This window comes from Castor canadensis, chromosome 1 (genome assembly GCF_047511655.1).
Source record: "Castor canadensis chromosome 1, mCasCan1.hap1v2, whole genome shotgun sequence".
NCBI lineage: Eukaryota > Metazoa > Chordata > Mammalia > Rodentia > Castoridae > Castor > Castor canadensis.
The window spans coordinates 8,354,710-8,372,246 of record NC_133386.1 but is presented as its reverse complement, the minus strand read 5'-3'; positions in this window follow the sequence as shown (position 1 = coordinate 8,372,246).

The window sequence follows — 17,537 nt, the reverse complement described above, 5'->3', positions numbered from 1 at the left end:
GACCCAAACATTGTATGCACATATGAATAAAAGAAAAATTAAAAACAAGTTTATTGAAAGAAAGAGTTAAGAGGAAGCACCACAAGAGGAGTGGTGGGCTCCTGCCAGGTGCACTGAAGCAATGATTTCTTTGTTTAAGCCCAATTTAAAAGTTGTTAGGTGGGAAAAATCTGGGCAGTCCTTAGGGAGAGGCTAAGATGGCTGGCAGGTTTAATTAACACAGCCTTATCACATAACAGGGGTATTCTGCACATGTGCTCATGCTAATTTCCAGGTTTTTAATTGATTGTATGAGATGTGACCAATATTCATAAGGTCTTAAATGGAGGAGTTTGAGAGGTCAAACTGGGGGCAAGTCTGGCTCACATGTGCCCCTTTGGACACTATCTTGCAAAGATATTTATGACTGCCAGGATATTTACAACTTAGAAGGGGTTTATTGCTCTAGAGACAGCTCTGGACTGTCTGGTGGAGTAGTGAAAAGTCCGGCATGAGGATAACTGTTTGCTCAAGAGAAGGGCGTCCCATGTCAAGTTATTTTTTGTTGCCAGCCTGCCTCAAGGCCTATCCTACCACCCTATTTCAAATTGCAGTCTCCACCTCTGTGCCACCCTGGGGCTTTCTGTTCCCCTTACTCAGCACAATCTTGTTTTTTTTCCTTTTTCCTACAGAACCAACACCCTGTAACACACTGTATGACTGACTTCTTCTGGTCATGGTTAGCTCTGCATCTCTACCCACCCAATCGGGAGGTCTGTGAGGACCAGATTTAGGGCACCCAGTGTGCATGGAACGATGTCTGGCATACAGTTGAATGAGTGGGACCAGACTCTGATCCAGACCATTTGTATGCCCTATCCCCTGAAATCAGGTTTGCTATTATACCCAAGTCACACAACCTGAGGTCAAGGAGATTACACAACTTTTCTAAAGTTCCTCCTTACTCAGTGGTGAAATCGTGATAATTAACCCAGAAGACCATTGTGACAGCTGAGCGAGATGATCCTTGTGGAGTGCTTCGGAGGGGGCCTTGCATGTGGTAAACTGGAATGGCTTTTGTCTGATTAACAGTCTTCCCCTTAGTTTTCTAAGGGACTAAGCATACATTTTGCAAATGCATGCTGTTTTCTGTGTCCTCTTGCCACATTACAGTAGCTGAAACCTGACATGGTTATGGGCTCATTAATCCCATGAGCTTTTGCTCAAATGCTTTGGAGTTGATTAAAACCCCAGTGCATTTTTGCAGATTCTTTTCCTCCTTCTTGAATACCATCCACATGTCCATGGAGACTTGATCTCCCCTTGTTGGTCTATCTATAGCTCATTGACCAAAATTCTACTCAGTCGAGACTTACCTGTCTTTCTCTCTCAAATAAAGACCAAAGTCACAATTTTGCAACAGGGAATGGCAAAAACTAATTCAGTTTGAAACTCTAACCTCATTGATTTTCAGTCAATTTTGACCTGGACCAATAGGAGTGGTTCTCAGCTTTCAAAAGATTCATACTTACAGTCCATCGTCCCTGGTTCTACTATAACCTGTGCAAAAACAAGCATCTCTCCATCATCCCCCCAACAGAGCCATTGATGCCCTCACAGACTTCCAAATGTCTTATCAAATGTTACTGATACCATCTCCTTAAAGAAAACCACCTAAATTTTGTGACTGTTATATATTTTCCTAAACTTCTGACCTATTCATGGAAATAAAATATATGTATTTAAGACAGAAATTATGAAATTATAGTTATATATGTCTGCTTCTGTAGGAAAGTCAAGTTAGCTGTACAGTGTCTTTTTGGGGAAAAATGCTTTCTTTCTGAGCGAATACTGTTTGCCTAATCTCTTTGGCACTGTGAAACAGCAGGCAGCTCTGAGGCTTGCCTGAAGTCTGGGATAACTTTTTAGGCACTTCTATTTAATAACCCTTGCTTAAGGGAATTTGTAAAATCCATTGAAGAACATGTGGACTGAGAGCTGCTATGATGGTACATGTAACACCACACAGACTGCATAGTAAGTAAGAATGTGAAAAGACCTATTTAAAAGGGAATTTAAGAACCCAGTCTCTGCTTTATATTAATTTTCCCCTATTTGAAATAATCAAAACCTGTTGTAGAATTTGAAGTAAAACTGAACTGTTCATTCTTACATTTATCAGAAGAAACAAAGTATGTCTATTAAACATACCATGTTACATAGATGTCCCCAACTGTTGACTACCTTGTGTGCTCTGTTGACCAGGTGTTAGCAGTGGTAGCTCTAATTAGCATGTGGTCCTGCCAAGTTAAGGCATTGCAAGGGAATTCTTGAGTATCATTGTCTCCAGGGCCCTTTTCTCCTTTGGCCTGAGGAGAAAATTCAGATGTGACAGCACCAAGAATGCTGTTAGACACAGGAGAGGCTAATTCAAGGCTTCATATGTGCTAGGCAGGTGCTCTACCACTTGAGCTATGCCCCCAGCCCTTTGTTGCTTTAGGTATTGTTTTGAATAGGGCTTCACTTTTTTTTCCTGGCTAGTCTTGGACAGCCATCCTCCTATTTATGCTTCCTGTGTAGCTGAAATGACAGGCACGCACCATCATGCCAGTTTAATTGTTTGAGATAGGGTCTCATTATTTTTTTTGCCCAAGCTGACCTTGAATTTTGATCCTCTCAATCTCTTCCTCCTGAGTAGCTGTGATTGCAGGCATGACCCACTGTGCCCAGCCAGACTTGCTTGTGTTTTAGACTCTGCCTAAGGTGGTTCTGTAAGAGAGAAGTGGAATACAGGGGATATGCTGGGTGACTCGGGAAGAGGATGGGGAGCATCAAGAGCCAGTGGTCAGTAAGTTGAGTAGGTGGATCATGGTGCTGAGGGCTGGGAGAGGTGAGTAGGAGTGGGTAGAGGATTGAGTAAATGATTGTAGAATCTGAGACCATATGTTTAGATGTTCTCTACTGTCTTCTCTATTTTCTCTGTTGACTTCAAGAGAAGTCAGACAATAATGGAAGCTTTTCTAATCACACTTGGCATTCAGGCTGAGTGACTTGGACATGACAGTGCTATGTTTCTGAGCCATATTAATCTCTAGGTTCATAAATTTTGTATGTCTATTTGCAGAGCCCAGCTTTAATGACTGCTTAAAGTAGAACATTTTCTTTCTCCTCAATTTTCATTACTCTGTTTATAACTTTTGTTTTGATTTGAGAAATCTTCAAAACTGGCTGCTAACTATTTTTGTCCAGTATTAAGGTTATTAGAAAAAATGTTGTAGTATCAGAAAACAACTCATCCAAGACTTATAAAAAAAGTCTGTTTTGAGTATAATTTTATCCTTAAAAATCAAACTAAAAAATATCCTATTTTATTCAGAAACTTCTTCTAGGAAGCATGAGAGTTGAATTTCATAATGAAACCAGTGATGAACACAGGTCCTTTGTTTTTGCTGCCTTGACTGATTTGGATTAATTTCTGCAAATTTTGCCTAGCTTTACAGGCAGAATTTGGTTTACCCAGGCACTAATTACCCCAGAGATTTAGCATAGAGCTGGTCACAGAGACTCTGCTCTCCATTGGGAAGCCATTGGGGCTGGTGGTATTACCACCAGTATTGATTTTTCATGCTGTTTTGAACTCCTGAACACAGAATGCTAAGGTTTATATGATTAGATGAATACTAATCCAACAAGTGTAAAAGTTACTTGAGATCTAGTAAGATCAAAACATACTTGTTGCCCAAAATTGAAAAGACACAGGGACAGAAGAGACAGTTAATAGTTAGTACTCTTGATTCTTGGTGAGACTGTTTCAGAGGATGGGGTCTGGCTTTGTTCTTGTTCCTCTGGTGGAGATTTGAGAAGAATTCAGGGGCAAAGTGTCTGAAAGAAGAACTGAGAACACCTGTCAAGTTCATTTCCTAGAACTGGAAGTTCCTCTGCAAAAGAGAGTCTGAGCTGTGACAGCTCTGGGTTTGAAGAGCCCCATGGGCAGGTGGCAACAATATCTGTGGTCAGAAACAAGTGGTAGTAGATGGTTCACAAAGTTACTGAAAAGAACAAGTTGGAATTTAATTGCAAATGGTGCTTCCCAAAAACCCGTATTCTTGTCCAGGAAACATTTTTGGTTTTGTTTTTTTGGTGGGATTGGGGTTTGAACTCTGGGCTTCAAGCTTGTAAAGCAGGAGCTCTACTGCTTAAGTCACACCACCAGTCCAGAAAATCTTTTAAGTATCAGAATCTTTCAGGTTCCTGGGAAGGCTTCAAGAGAAGAACTGAACAGTTCATCTGTGAGATCTGCCTTGGTGAAGTACAGATAGGACACTGGGCCCCAGATTTTTTTTTTTTTCATAGTGCCCACAACTCTCCAAAAAGAGCCTGCTGTCAGAATGTGGGTACTCCAGTGTAGGAAACAGCAGAAAGCACTATAAAATCACAGAAGGTGGGTGCTGCAAGGGTCTTTGGCTCCTTAGAAACCTTTGAACTTCGGAAACGCAATCAGCATATTTTGTAATTAGATAGCTGTTTGAGTGTCTGATGTACTCACTGGATGGTGAGCCAGGACCCCTGCTCTCAGGCCAGCATCTGGAGCTAAAGTGGTTAACCAGTATTGGAATGGTGGCAATGGCGCCCTGTCTCTGGCATTGTGACTCCATAGTCTGTAGCGGAGGGAGGAGAGGGTTCAACAGCACAATGTTGGATGGCAGGAGGCTGGCCGGGAGGGCAGTCCACGCTCTTCTTTCTCCTGCCCTGGGTGGAGCAGTCCTGTATCCTGGTAAGATGGCAGCACCTGGGGAATTTTGGAAGAATCTTTGGAATCTCTATGATGACCCCAAGAAGGGGCCAGTAAGTCCAGAAAGGCACGGTGGGTCTCATCAAGATTCCCAAGCTCTAAGTGCAGAGCAACCCTGGTGCCCAGAGTCAGGTGGAGAAGTAACAGCTATGCCCCTAGAACTGATGGGGGCTGCACAGACAGAGACCTCAGTGGATTGATACCTGCAGACCCCCAATGGGAAAATAGGGATCTGGTAGACACCCACCTGGACAGACCACACTGAGACTCAAGTTTCCTGTCCTCCTCCCACATGAACAGTGGCTTAGGATCGTGGCCATAGAGCTTAGCCACAATCTTAGAGACAAGGAGGAAGAATCTAATGAATTGAAGTTCCATTTATGCCACCCAATGGAGCAGGGCCTTGGGTTTTAAAGTGAGTTACATTTTCCTTACAGAGTGGTCTGAGATTCACATCCACTGCAAACAAATATTTCTTCCTTGAGCCTTCTGTACTTGAAACATATGCTGAGAAGTGTCAAGTAAACAGAAGACACCTGCAAGTAAAAGAAGCCAGCAAGACTTCCACTCACGGGAAGATGACCCAGGATGGGACCTGAGGCCCTGAGTGTCAGCCCCACTAGGAGGAGAAGAATGGTGTGTACTACTCTCTAAACCTGTGTTGGCAATGAACATCAGTTTCCCTCCTACCTCTGTGGCTTCTCCTTACCAGCTTCCTTACTGATGTCCCCTCTTCCAGAGAGTTGGGAAGGGGTGATCTGTCCACATCCTGCCTTCTTTTTACACTGCTGTCTGCTTCCGCCCTTTCCATTTGTGCTGAGAACAGAAAGCCATAGGCAGAGAGATGAGAGCAAAGGCCTGGGGTAAAGTTAGTTTACTAACATGGCAGATAGATAACATCCAAACCTCATGATGCTCACACATCTCTGTGTATTTGGTTCCTTTCTAGGATCCAGCCCATTCTTATTTCTAATTGTTCTTTACAAAACATGAGAGAATCAAATTTCCCATCATGTACATTCCAGTTTTTTGATGACTTCTTATAAATCCACAGCCAAGGATAGCACAATAGCAAAATAGATTAGCTTTGATACCCAACAGACAAAAACATGTTTTGGAAACCATATGCCAATTTAAGTTAAGTTGTTGGGAAATAGTGTCCAATGAAATCTGGAATATATTTTTATTTTAAAGTATTGCTGTGGCTGGGGATCTAGCTTTGTGGTAGAGCATTTGCCTAGCATGTGCAAGACCCTGGGTTCAATCTCCAGTATTGCAAGAAAACAAAAATAAACAAATAAAGTATTGCTGAAAATAGTTTTGGCCTCTGAGTAGGTGTGCATTCTTTGCCGGGTATTTACTTTGATGTTCCTTTGGAGATAAACCATTTGATTTAATTTTATTCGATTTAGTTCAACTGAGCTCAGTTTCATTATGCTTATTAATAGTTCCTAGCATCTAAGTTTATATATAACAATTTGCTACACATTTTATTATGGTCCCTAACTTTGAGAATGAGTAGTTTAATCAGGGAAATGAAAGAATTCCAAGATGATTTGTAAGCCAAAAGCATAGTACTTGGGAGAGGCCAACCATGACAAAATGAGGCAACAGCACCATGTTCCCCTCCCACATCCATGACAGACATTGCTAATTGTTGCTGTACCATATCTGTGGCCAGGTGTGGTGGTCTCAGATTCTTTCCCTCAGTCGCTACCAATTGACCAGTGTTGGTATTCAAGTTGGAGGCTCAGTTAAGCCTCTTATCTATCTCTGGAATAATTGCATAACTTCTCAGAGGGATTCCAAGTTGGAGAATTTTGTTTGGGTCTGTGCCTATAAGCTTTGTGCTTAAGAAAATAAAGTAGCTTGGTAATTACAAAGATCTGTTTGTTAAAAATGAATTCAAACAATCTTCAGTGAATTTTTTCCAATCAACTCACAGCATGAATTCATATACTATTGCAAATAAGCATTTGAGAGATTAATCAAGAGTTTTGAAATCTGAAATTTAGATAAATCTGCAAACTGTCTTGAGTCCCAGAAAAAGAAGATTCCATTGTATGTTGCCACTAACTAATTATGTGATCTTGGCCAATTCTCCATCCTTCTGTGCGTTTGAACTCCATCGTGGTGGTAGGGAGGGTCAATAACATTTTTAAAGCATTTTTCCCAAATGATGTGGATTCAGCAAGCTAGTACGAATACCAGAAAAAATGCAATGTTTCTGCTTAAAGCTGGTGCTTAGAATCTGGACGCTGACTCCCCTTATCTTGCCCTCAACTCCTACCTCAATCTTATGGAAGCCTGTGGAATATCTGTAAGAAGTGTTAAGTTGAGGACCAAATTTGGAAAACCTCTAGAGGAGAGAGATTCTTTGGACCCTCTTCCAGCTGAACACATGCTAATGAGTGTAAATCAGCTAGATCTAATTCAATACAGTTGTGCTGGGCAGGGCTAAAAATAACAGCCAGGACTTAGAGGGCTTGTCTGGCATGCAGGAGACCCTGGGTTCAATCCCTAGTACTGCAATAAATAAATAAAGTAATAAATAAAAAATTAAAAACAATACTAATACAGGCTCTGGAAACTACTTACAGTGGGAAGATTTTGGGCAGATGGAGTAGGGGTCCTCTGCTCCATCTAGTACCACTCACTTCCCCATTTGCTCCTAAGGTCCTGATTTTGGAACTTCTGCACAGCACGTCTGATTGTTTTCCTGTTACTTCTCTCTCACTACCATGTGACAGTGTGAGGTCACCTCTGTACAAAAAATGAGAGGAATGAATAAGCTTCTAATGGACTCAGAGGCCAGATTTTTAATGTCAGTCTCTTTTTATACTTTCACATTTCAACAACCTATTAAAAGCCTGTCAGGGCTTGAGTTTGTTACACTGCCAGTATTTATCAGCAGGGGCTTACTGAATCCTGTGCTTCAGCGAGCCATAAAGCTTGGAGTTGAGGTCTCTCGACACTTAAATCTGGTATGTGTAAAAGTGAAACCATTTTTATCAATGAGAATCAGAGACTCTGTACTCCAATGACAGCAGGGCAGGTGTGCCCTGATTGGGCGTTTGCCTGTGGTATCAGGAGCTGTGTGGGCTTTGCCAGGACTGGGTTGCCCTGGAGACTTTACAGGTTACTCACCCAGACCATTTAGGGATTCATCTTGCTAGGCTTGAAGTTGGAGTCATGCAAGGAAAAAGGGCAAATTAAATCACTTAACACATTCCTGCTTTTTGATGGCTTACTCCTAAGTAATTAAATGGATCTCTGGAATAGCCCTTCTGGGATCGACTTTCACAATGAGTTTTCTGAGCTCAAGAGTGCTGAAGAAGTTGGGTCAGCAGACTATATAGACTCCTAGCTTAGAAGGAGGAGTCTTGAAGCTGGGGGATGTATCTGGCTTATTCTAACTTGCATGTTCTTTGCCTGGTCCCTATAGTGACACACCACAGCTATCCAGCACTTTGTTCTATCTCCTCAGTGGCCAGAGCCATTTAGCGGGCATGGATGTGGGTATAAGCCTAAGCCTTGTACCACAGAAGGCAGTTCTCAAGGCTGCTTTTGGAAAATACACTTGCCTGGGTCACCTCAGACCTGCATTAGAGTCCCACAGGCAGGTTCTGGAGGCTACCATGTTTTCCACACTGCTTCTGCTCCTGGCATTGTCCCCTGTGGGGTCCTGCTTGTCCTGCAGAATTGACCCTCCAGTGTTGCCTACTCAGGGAAACCTTTCCTGGCCTTTTGGCACTGGGGTCTTTGCTGACTCGACATTTATTTGGATGACTGTTTGGTTATTATCTGGCTTTGCCACGTGTTGAATGAGCAAGTCACTGAATGGACACAGAGGTGAATGGATGAATAAATGAACACTAATCTTGGAAGTTACTGTTGGAGGTGACAGTCCACTTTCTAGATTAGCTTTTGTGTTCACTGCTAAAAGCATACTCCTTACTATGGGATGAATATTGTTATGGTGATTACAGGGAAGGAGGAAAGAGAATTGGGAGTGGCATTTGCAAGGTGAAGAAGGAAGTAAACTAAGTAGAATCTTGTCAAAGTTTACTGCCCTTAATGGGGTACATTTAGTCACACTGCCAGCTCAAAGGGGGCCATCAATAGCACGAGGAGACTGATTTTGCCCAAGCTCAGAGCCAAGCTATCTTTCTTATATTACACTGGTTCTCAAAGGAGGCCACAATTGCTGAAGAGTTCCTGTGGGGATAACAATTTCATAGCACAGCAATGGTTAATTATGCCACCATTTATGATTTTTTTATTACTTACAGCAATGCTCACACAGCATCAAATCAGTCAAATGTAAAAAGATCAGCTTAGCTAGTTTTTTTACATGGTATAGTGCCCCAGACTCAATTGTAGATGGAATTGGTTCCTTTTAACTCACCTCTTTGATATGCTATGCTCAAGGCCAGGGTGAATATACAAGATCTTGCAGACTATCTACACTTTATAAATAACCTAATTAAGGGGCCCAAAAATGGCAAAACAAATTGTTCTGGGACATCGACTAACTCAGCAGGTGTGAATGAAACTCAAAGGAGGAGGAAATGGTTAGGATAGGCGAGAGGCCAGAAGGCCCAGGCCAGGCCTGTAGGCTGAAGTCAGAAGCGAGTTCCAATAACCAAAGAATCCAGAAGCTGGGTGATCAGGTGTAAAACAAATCTATGAGCAGAAGCCCAGAGCTTCAGTCAGTTTCAAAGAAAACACATGAAAAAATGCTCACCATCTCTAGCAATAAAGGAAATGCAAATTAAAACCACACTAAGATTCCACCTCACCCCTGTTAGAATAGCCATCATCAGCAACACCACCAACAACAGGTGTTGGCGAGGATGCGGGGAAAAAGGAACCCTCTTACACTGTTGGTGGGAATGTAGACTAGTACAACCACTCTGGAAAAAAATTTGGAGGCTACTTAAAAAGTTGGACATCGATCTACCATTTGATCCAGCAATACCACTCTTGGGGATATACCCAAAAGAGTGTGACTCAGGTTACTCCAGAGGCACCTGCACACCCATGTTTATTGCGGCACTATTCACAATAGCCAAGTTATGGAAACAGCCAAGATGCCCCAGCACTGATGAATGGATTAAGAAAATGTGGTATCTCTACACAATGGAATTTTATGCAGCCATGAAGAAGAACAAAATGTTATCATTCGCTGGTAAATGGATGGAATTGGAGAACATCATTCTTAGTGAGGTTAGCCTGGCCCAAAAGACCAAAAATCGTATGTTCTCCCTCATATGTGGACATTAGATCAAGGGCAAACACAACAAGGGGATTGGACTTTGAGCACATGATAAAAGCGAGAGCACACAAGGGAGGGGTGAGGATAGGTAAGACACCTAAAAAACTAGCTAGCATTTGTTGCCCTTAATGCAGAGAAACTAAAGCAGATACCTTAAAGCAACTGAGGCCAATAGGAGAAGGGGACCAGGAACTAGAGAAAAGGTTAGATCAAAAAGAATTAACCTAGAAGGTAACACCCACGCACAGGAAATCAATGTGAGTCAATGCCCTGTATAGCTATCCTTATCTCAACCAGCAAAAACCCTTGTTCCTTCCTATTATTGCTTATACTCTCTCTACAACAAAATTAGAAATAAGGGCAAAATAGTTTCTGCTGGGTATTGGGGGGGAGAGAGGGGGAGGAGTGGGTGGTAAGGGAGGGGGTGGGGGCAGGGGGGAGAAATGAACCAAGCCTTGTATGCACATATGAATAATAAAAGAAAAATGAAAAAAAAAAAAAACAAAGATCATGACCCACCTCAGAGCCCAAGTTCAGAGTCAATGCAAATAGCTTGTAGGCACCTATAAAGTTATAAAGTCACTATTATCATCATTCCTTGTCACTGAGCTTGAGCTGCAGTTCAAAAAAATAGTAGCAGAACGGTTAACATTTGCTAACTCTGAATATCATATTAGTGTGGAGCAGTTCACTTGATTCTCAAAATTCAACTAATACTGAATGGTCACCCTAGAGCAGGGATTGTGCCAGACGTTACAAATTAAAGGAGAACCACAATCTTGTCATTGCAATATTGAGCTTTGCGTCTGCATTGTGGGTCTCTACTGGGGCAATTCTGTCTCCCAGGGAACATGTGGCAACACCCATCAGCAGTTTGGGCTGTCACTACAGGAGAAGGTACACTGGGGCACATGTCAGGCAGAGGCCAAGACTGTTGATAAACACCTTACAAAACAAGGACATCTTCCATGGCGAACACTTTCCTGGCCCAAAATGTGAATAGTTCAGAGATTGAAAAAATTTGTTTTGGAAAGTGGAATCCACGTGTAAACCTGTAAGCACGATAGTGTTGTACATGCTGCTATCAGAATTAACAAGATGCAGTGGGCTTTCCAGGAAGAGGATCAGTTTAACCGCGGGAGGGGGCAAGGGATGGAAGGTGCTCAGGGAAGACTTCACCTGAAGGACGGGAAGGTGGATGGGGTGTGGGGTGTGCAGGAGCAGCCATGAGAGCCAAGGTCAGGGCAAGGAATGCTGTGGTCTCTTGGGGCCTGGGGATGGTCAAGCTCTTGGCATTGGTTTCCACTGAGTCACAAAACCTGCTCTTTGAGATAACCACATAAAAAAGATAATTATACATCAGTTTTGCCCACAAAGAGCTCAAATGGTATAAGATCAGCTATATTCTAGATCAAATAAACCCTTTTGTCAAGTTTTTGTTTGAGTACATAATCGAGAAAACAAAAATTAGGGAAATGCCCAGTGTTAGTTTTGTAGTGTATGCTGGACTTTCACCATTGCTCAGTTTACCTTGAAAGGTTAAGGTCCAGCCAATGAAACCATTTGTCCCTTTGAGAGCTGTGAGTTTCTGCCTGAGAAGTACAAGGAAATGGAGAAACTGCACAGTAAGTTTCCTTTTCAAAAAATAAAAGGGTCTAATGAGATCAGGAATCTATAAAATATTTTTGAAATTTATTAGAACTTCTTGCCCTTTTACCCAGAGCTGTCACTTGTGAATGACATTTTCTAGCTTTAGCCCCGTTGTGTAGGAGTGAAGTCAGCTCAGCAAACCAGTCCTTCCTGCTAGGGACTCAGTGTTAGCCCAGGGCCAAAAGATGCTTTAGGAAAATGCTACCTCTGTGGCAGAATTTAAATGTACGCCAACATATTAAAGAACACAGTGATGACATGTCAGAATAACACAAAAGGTCAATATCTGAGAACATGAGAGAAAATGTAGAAAAGGCTATATAAAACTCTCGCTGAGGTGGCAAACAGATTTTCCTAAAAGCCGGCTATGCTAACCCCTTCTTATGGCATCGGATAAGGTTACAGGGACATAGTGTGCTTGGTAATTGATCAAACCATTAAAAACAACAGCATAAAAGCTTGGAGCTTTGGCGGGCTTGGTTCTTTTCAGAACACAGCCCAACTTGAAGAAGTGCTGATTTGCATCTTTGTGAAGTCCTATAAAATTGTGGTGAGAAAAGGGAAATTTACATTGGATATCCTCCACTCGTCAGAGGAATTTCCATTACCCTGCTCGCTAGGCTGTCTGGCAGGCTGTTGGCTGACTGTGGCATGAGTGAGGAACAAGCCCAGATTCTTGTCCAAGTGCAGGAGGCTGTGCCTTGGTGGCTGCCGGGAAGGTGATCCAGAGGGGGTCATTGAGCCAGGAAAGATATGGACCAGCACCAAAGTCCCCCAATCACCAAAAGCACCTATAGAAGAGATGATAGAAGGCTCTGTGAGCAGAGGCAACTCCTGCCTGCTTAGAGCAGAGAAGAAAATAAATTCCCCTTATTGATTTTCTGTCTAGGAATGGCCTCCCAGGACTACAGGGGCCTCAAAATAGTTACACAATGGCACTCCTAGGGGCTTCCCTGACAAAGGAAAGAGAATGCCCTGTTTTCTTGTCCCCTAATATGATGGTGTGCTTGTTCCCTGTGTCTGGTCATAACCCCAAGAGTGAAGGACACTTATGTAAAAGAGCTGGAGATGGTGTCCCATGATTTGGAAAAACAGGGCTGCTATCTCTTAAATCATTGCCTTGGTGTCCCTCTAGTTTTACTGAGGTTTCCATGCCAATTAATCTTGGCTTTATTTTTTGCCTGTGCTCTGTAGAGAAGGAGGAGAGAGAGGGAGAGCGGAGAGGTCTGCAGGCTCATGGTGAGTCTACCTGGTGCTGGTGAGAGGCGCTTGTGGGCTGCGCCCACAAAGCTCTGCAGAGCTCAAGTCCCTGGCCTGGAGTTGCTGGGTGGTCTTTTCCTCACTTGTCCACGTGGATGTGACACTCTTATGATCCTCCTACTGGAGTATCACCTTCTCGTCACTCCCATGAAAACGCTGTACCTGCTGGGATGGGCTGCTCTGCAGATGCTTTCTTGAATCCCATGGGTCCAGTAGCTCTGGTAGGTAAGGTCTGGACTGTGGATTGAACACAGAAAGAGCAAGGACAAGGTGCCAGGTGAATCAGGTGCTCAGCTGAAATGGCTTGAGTAGGTCCAAGGATCACCGATGGGCTGTGTTCATCTGACATCAGCTGTGTGCACATGAGTGTGTGCATGGGTGTGTGTGTGTGTGTGGAGTTTGGATGAGGCTGCGCACCCTGTCATCGTGCCCATAGTCAGCTGAAGATCTACTGGGAGGAAGAAGAAGAGATGGAGTAGGGGTGATACACAGTGCCCTGATATGGAAGTCTGAAGATGGGATAAATGGGCAGTAAAGGCAGAGCCCATGTGCTGAGGCTGGTGGGAAGTAAGCGAAGCTGGTCTCTGGAAACCCAGTTTGCAAGAACACTGGTTTAAGTGCAGGATGGGCTTCACAGAGCCATGTGGCTAGACGAGACACTGGTTCTAATCCCAGCTCTGCCACTACCTGGCTGTTTGGACTCCCTATCAGTTAACCTGTCTGGGCCTACTCACAGTTTCCTACTGTGCAAAATCAGGAAGTTTGGTGTGTGGCTTTTAGATTTCTTGTTTTTTTAAATTGTTATGCTAGGTGAGGGTACATTGTGGCACTTACAAAAGTTCTACAATGTATTAAATATATTATACTTGAGCTTTTAGGTTTCTTGACATGCTGAAATATTGGGGGTTTCAAAGAAGAAGGAATGGCTATAAATTAGCAAAATTGGGAGCTTCCTTAGGTATAACTGCCAAAGCCCACAGGTTTGAAGGGAGCTCCCCTCTGTCATGCTGAGCTCAGAGTGCATGTGATCTGGTCCCTGGAGGTATCATGAGCCTGTGGGGGTCAGGATTAGTGGGAGCATCAGGGGACCCCCTGGCTCAGGGGATGCTCTACACAGTGCTTGGGTCTACTGGGCCTAGGCAGCAAGAAAGAAGAGGTACAAAGAAGGATTTCAGTACAAAAGTAACAATACAAGATGTCCAATTCTTTCCAACTCTGAGTTTGCATGCCCTGATGCTTCTTAGAGAGGCAGGTGGATTAGGCAGCAATGCTAAAGGGACAGGCGTGCCTTTGTGGAGTGAACAGGGCACCCTGGGTCTTTACAGCCTGTGGAGAAAAGAGTCCTACACACACGATTAATCTGGTGACAGTGATTTTTGTTTCCTCCAGGTCCTACAGGACTTGTCCTCTCTGAGAGAAGTTGCAGGCACAGGCTGCAGGGAACAGTTTGCAGCCTTTAGGGACAGTGCACTTGTGTTTAGCCTTCCTGATCTTTTAGTCCTGGAGACTCAGTGCAGATGCACTGGGTCTGGTTCAGCCTTCCTGGAGACTGTATCTCTATTGGCAAAGTAGCCCTTATCCTAGGGATGCAGCAAGGTGACATTGAGATGGACAAAAGGGGCTGCTCTGCTTCTGTGCAGCTCTGAGGCACCTGAGCCAGGTACCCCGTTCCACCTGCCCCTTTTTGTCTCACTGTCTCTCAGCCCCTTCCATTGTAGATCTCTCTGTTCTTACCCTTCAGTCATCTACACATCTTCCCCACTCTTCTCGAACAGTGAAGGTGAGGAGACAAAATATCCTTTCTTCTCCTCCGTAGAACTTCATGTGTTCCCAACTGCCCTAAAGCAGAGTCTGTGTCTCCAAAAGCACATTTAACACCCACAAAGAGTTCCCACCTCCTTCGAATGCAGCTGCTTGACCAATCTCACCCCAGGGGAGGGAGTCAGGACACTGTAAATGGGAATATGGTCCATCTTTGTGGCCTTCTTAACTTTAGAACAGATAACTGTAAGTGGTCTGGTAGCCTCACTGTCAAATGCAGACACGTAACCTTGGCTCCTGCTGTGCTGAGCACAGTTTATGGCAAACACCAGCTGTTTTTGTTCCTATTAAGAATCACAAAACCAAACAACCCAAAGGTGTATGTTACTTCTTTGTAAATGTATATGCTCAGGCTATTGAATAATGGTGCTTTATGTAAAATATTTTCATATTGAACATGATACAGAAATAAAGGAAAGTAAAATGGATGTTTTAACTTTGAAAAAATATTTAAGTAACTGTCAAAGCCATTTCATAAGAGAAATTCACATACAAAAATATCAATGGCAATGCCTATGAAAAGGCCTAAAATTGTCTACATTTGGAAAAAGTGAACTCCCTCTAGAAATGTCATCAACATTTGTATCTGTTCTGGAAACCTAGGTGTTACTTATTAATAGCTAAAGAAAATATGCTTGCTTGGTATCTCTGACACATAAAGACTTTTTAGGGCTATCAGGTCAACACCAACCAAAATAATCTAACAAACATGAAAGCCAAACTCTCTAGGAGTCATTTTCTCTTGAGATCTAACTGAAGTAAATTGGCCAATAATTTATAGAAATGATAGCTACACTTCAAAGACTTCACCTCCTTCCACACTTGACTTTGTAACATCATATTTTGCATGTGATAGTTCAGTGCTTCCAAACACTGGGCAATGGCTGCTTGATGGGAGATGAGTAAGGGGTCTGTAAATCTATCTGAGCTAAGAATACTTCGTGTGGTAATTCCCACATGTGTGTAGGTACTCTTAGGATATGTAAAATACAAGTTAGTTTTAAAGTGTTTCTCTGTGACATTGCCTCATTTCTAACCCAATGGACATGGAGGGGAGAGATTCTAAGATGGTGGCTAGAGGGAGGAAGCAGAAAGTGTGCTCCCTAAAGTAAAATCTTGGAGAGATGCTGGAGATACACCTTACAGGAAACACCACTGAGAAGAGGCAAAACTTTGATCCCTCCACACCCCCAGCCCACGCAGAGCATCTCCACTTCACATTAAATGGAGAAACCAAGAGGGCTCCCGTGCCACCACCAGACGCCAGCTCCCAGACTGCTTGGGAAGATGCAGATCACAAGGTGAGCTAAGCGGCATGCGGTACTCCCACAGACAACCCTGGGACAGATCAGCATAGCCCCCTGGACAGACCAACCCACCCAGGGAAAAAAGAAAAAAAAACCGAATAATAAGCAATAACAACAAAAAAGGCACATAGCAAAGAGGGCGGGGTGCCTTGAGCACCGAAGAGAGGGGGAGGGGAATCCCTCATGCAACTGTAAATAAACAAGCCGGCCGGAGAAGGCAGGAGCAGTGGCACCCGCCCAGCAACCAGGAGCGGGAAAGCTTGTAAAAGTGGCAGTGGAAGGAAAACACAGGAGAGGGGAGAAGGCCCACTTCCCATGTGAACTGTAAATAGACACACAGACCTGAGAAAGCTGGTGCAGTGTCTCCTCCCCAAGTGTGCTTGGAAAGGGGAAAGCTTGTAGCAGAAGCTCCCGCCCAGGAGAACTGAGTAAACAAAGCCTGAGGTCTGCGTAAATAAAGCCTCCAGCAACCACAGGCTGACAGCAGCAGGCAGGTGAGCCACAGCCTCAGATGGACATTCACAGAACTGTCTCCAGACTCTTTTTTTTCTCTCTCCCTACCATTGATGAGACAACAACCGAACTACACCTGCATGCTGAAAAACTTAACTGAAACTGTATTGCACTTGAACTTGGGACACTTTGTGGTGTTTTTTTTTTGTTTTGTTTTGTTTTTTTCCCCTTTGATGAGACAACAACAGAACTACTTCTGAGACACCATCTCCAGGATTGGAGACTGAAGGACTAACACCAAAATTATTAAAACTAAAATTAAATTTAGTTTTACTAAATCTACTAAATTTATTAAAACTTTATTGCATTTAAATAAAATTATTTATTTTTAATTTATTTTACTTCAATCTTCTTTCTGTCTCTCTAATGCCTGTTCAGCTTACTGTTAATTAGTACACTATCTCTCCCTGTTTATATCTTTGAAACTTTTTTCTTTGTTTGCTTGGTTTTTCTTTTACTTGTTTGTTTATTTGTTTTTCCATTTTTCTTTAACTTCTTTGCTTTCCCTCTCCTCTCACCCTTCCATTCTAAATATCACCATTGCTATTATTACAAGCTAGAAAATAATTAATTGCATACAGTACGGAGACAATAACAACAACAAGGACAATGATGGGAAGACAGAAAAAACAGGGAAACCAGTTTCCCCACAGCAAAAAATTAGTACAAGAACCAGAGGGAAATGAAGAAAACAGATACTCAGATTCAGACTCCAAAAAAATGAAGAGAAACTATGCCAAAGAACCCAATGAAGCCCACAAGAATAATTTAAAAGAAGACATACTACAGGTACTCAATGAGAATTTTATAGAGATGATACTGGATAGGGTCAACCAAAATGTACAGGAGACACTCAAGAAATTCTAAGACAACAAAAATAGAGAATTTGAAAAAGCAAAAGAAGAAATAAAGGAAACCATAGAAGCACTGTATAAAC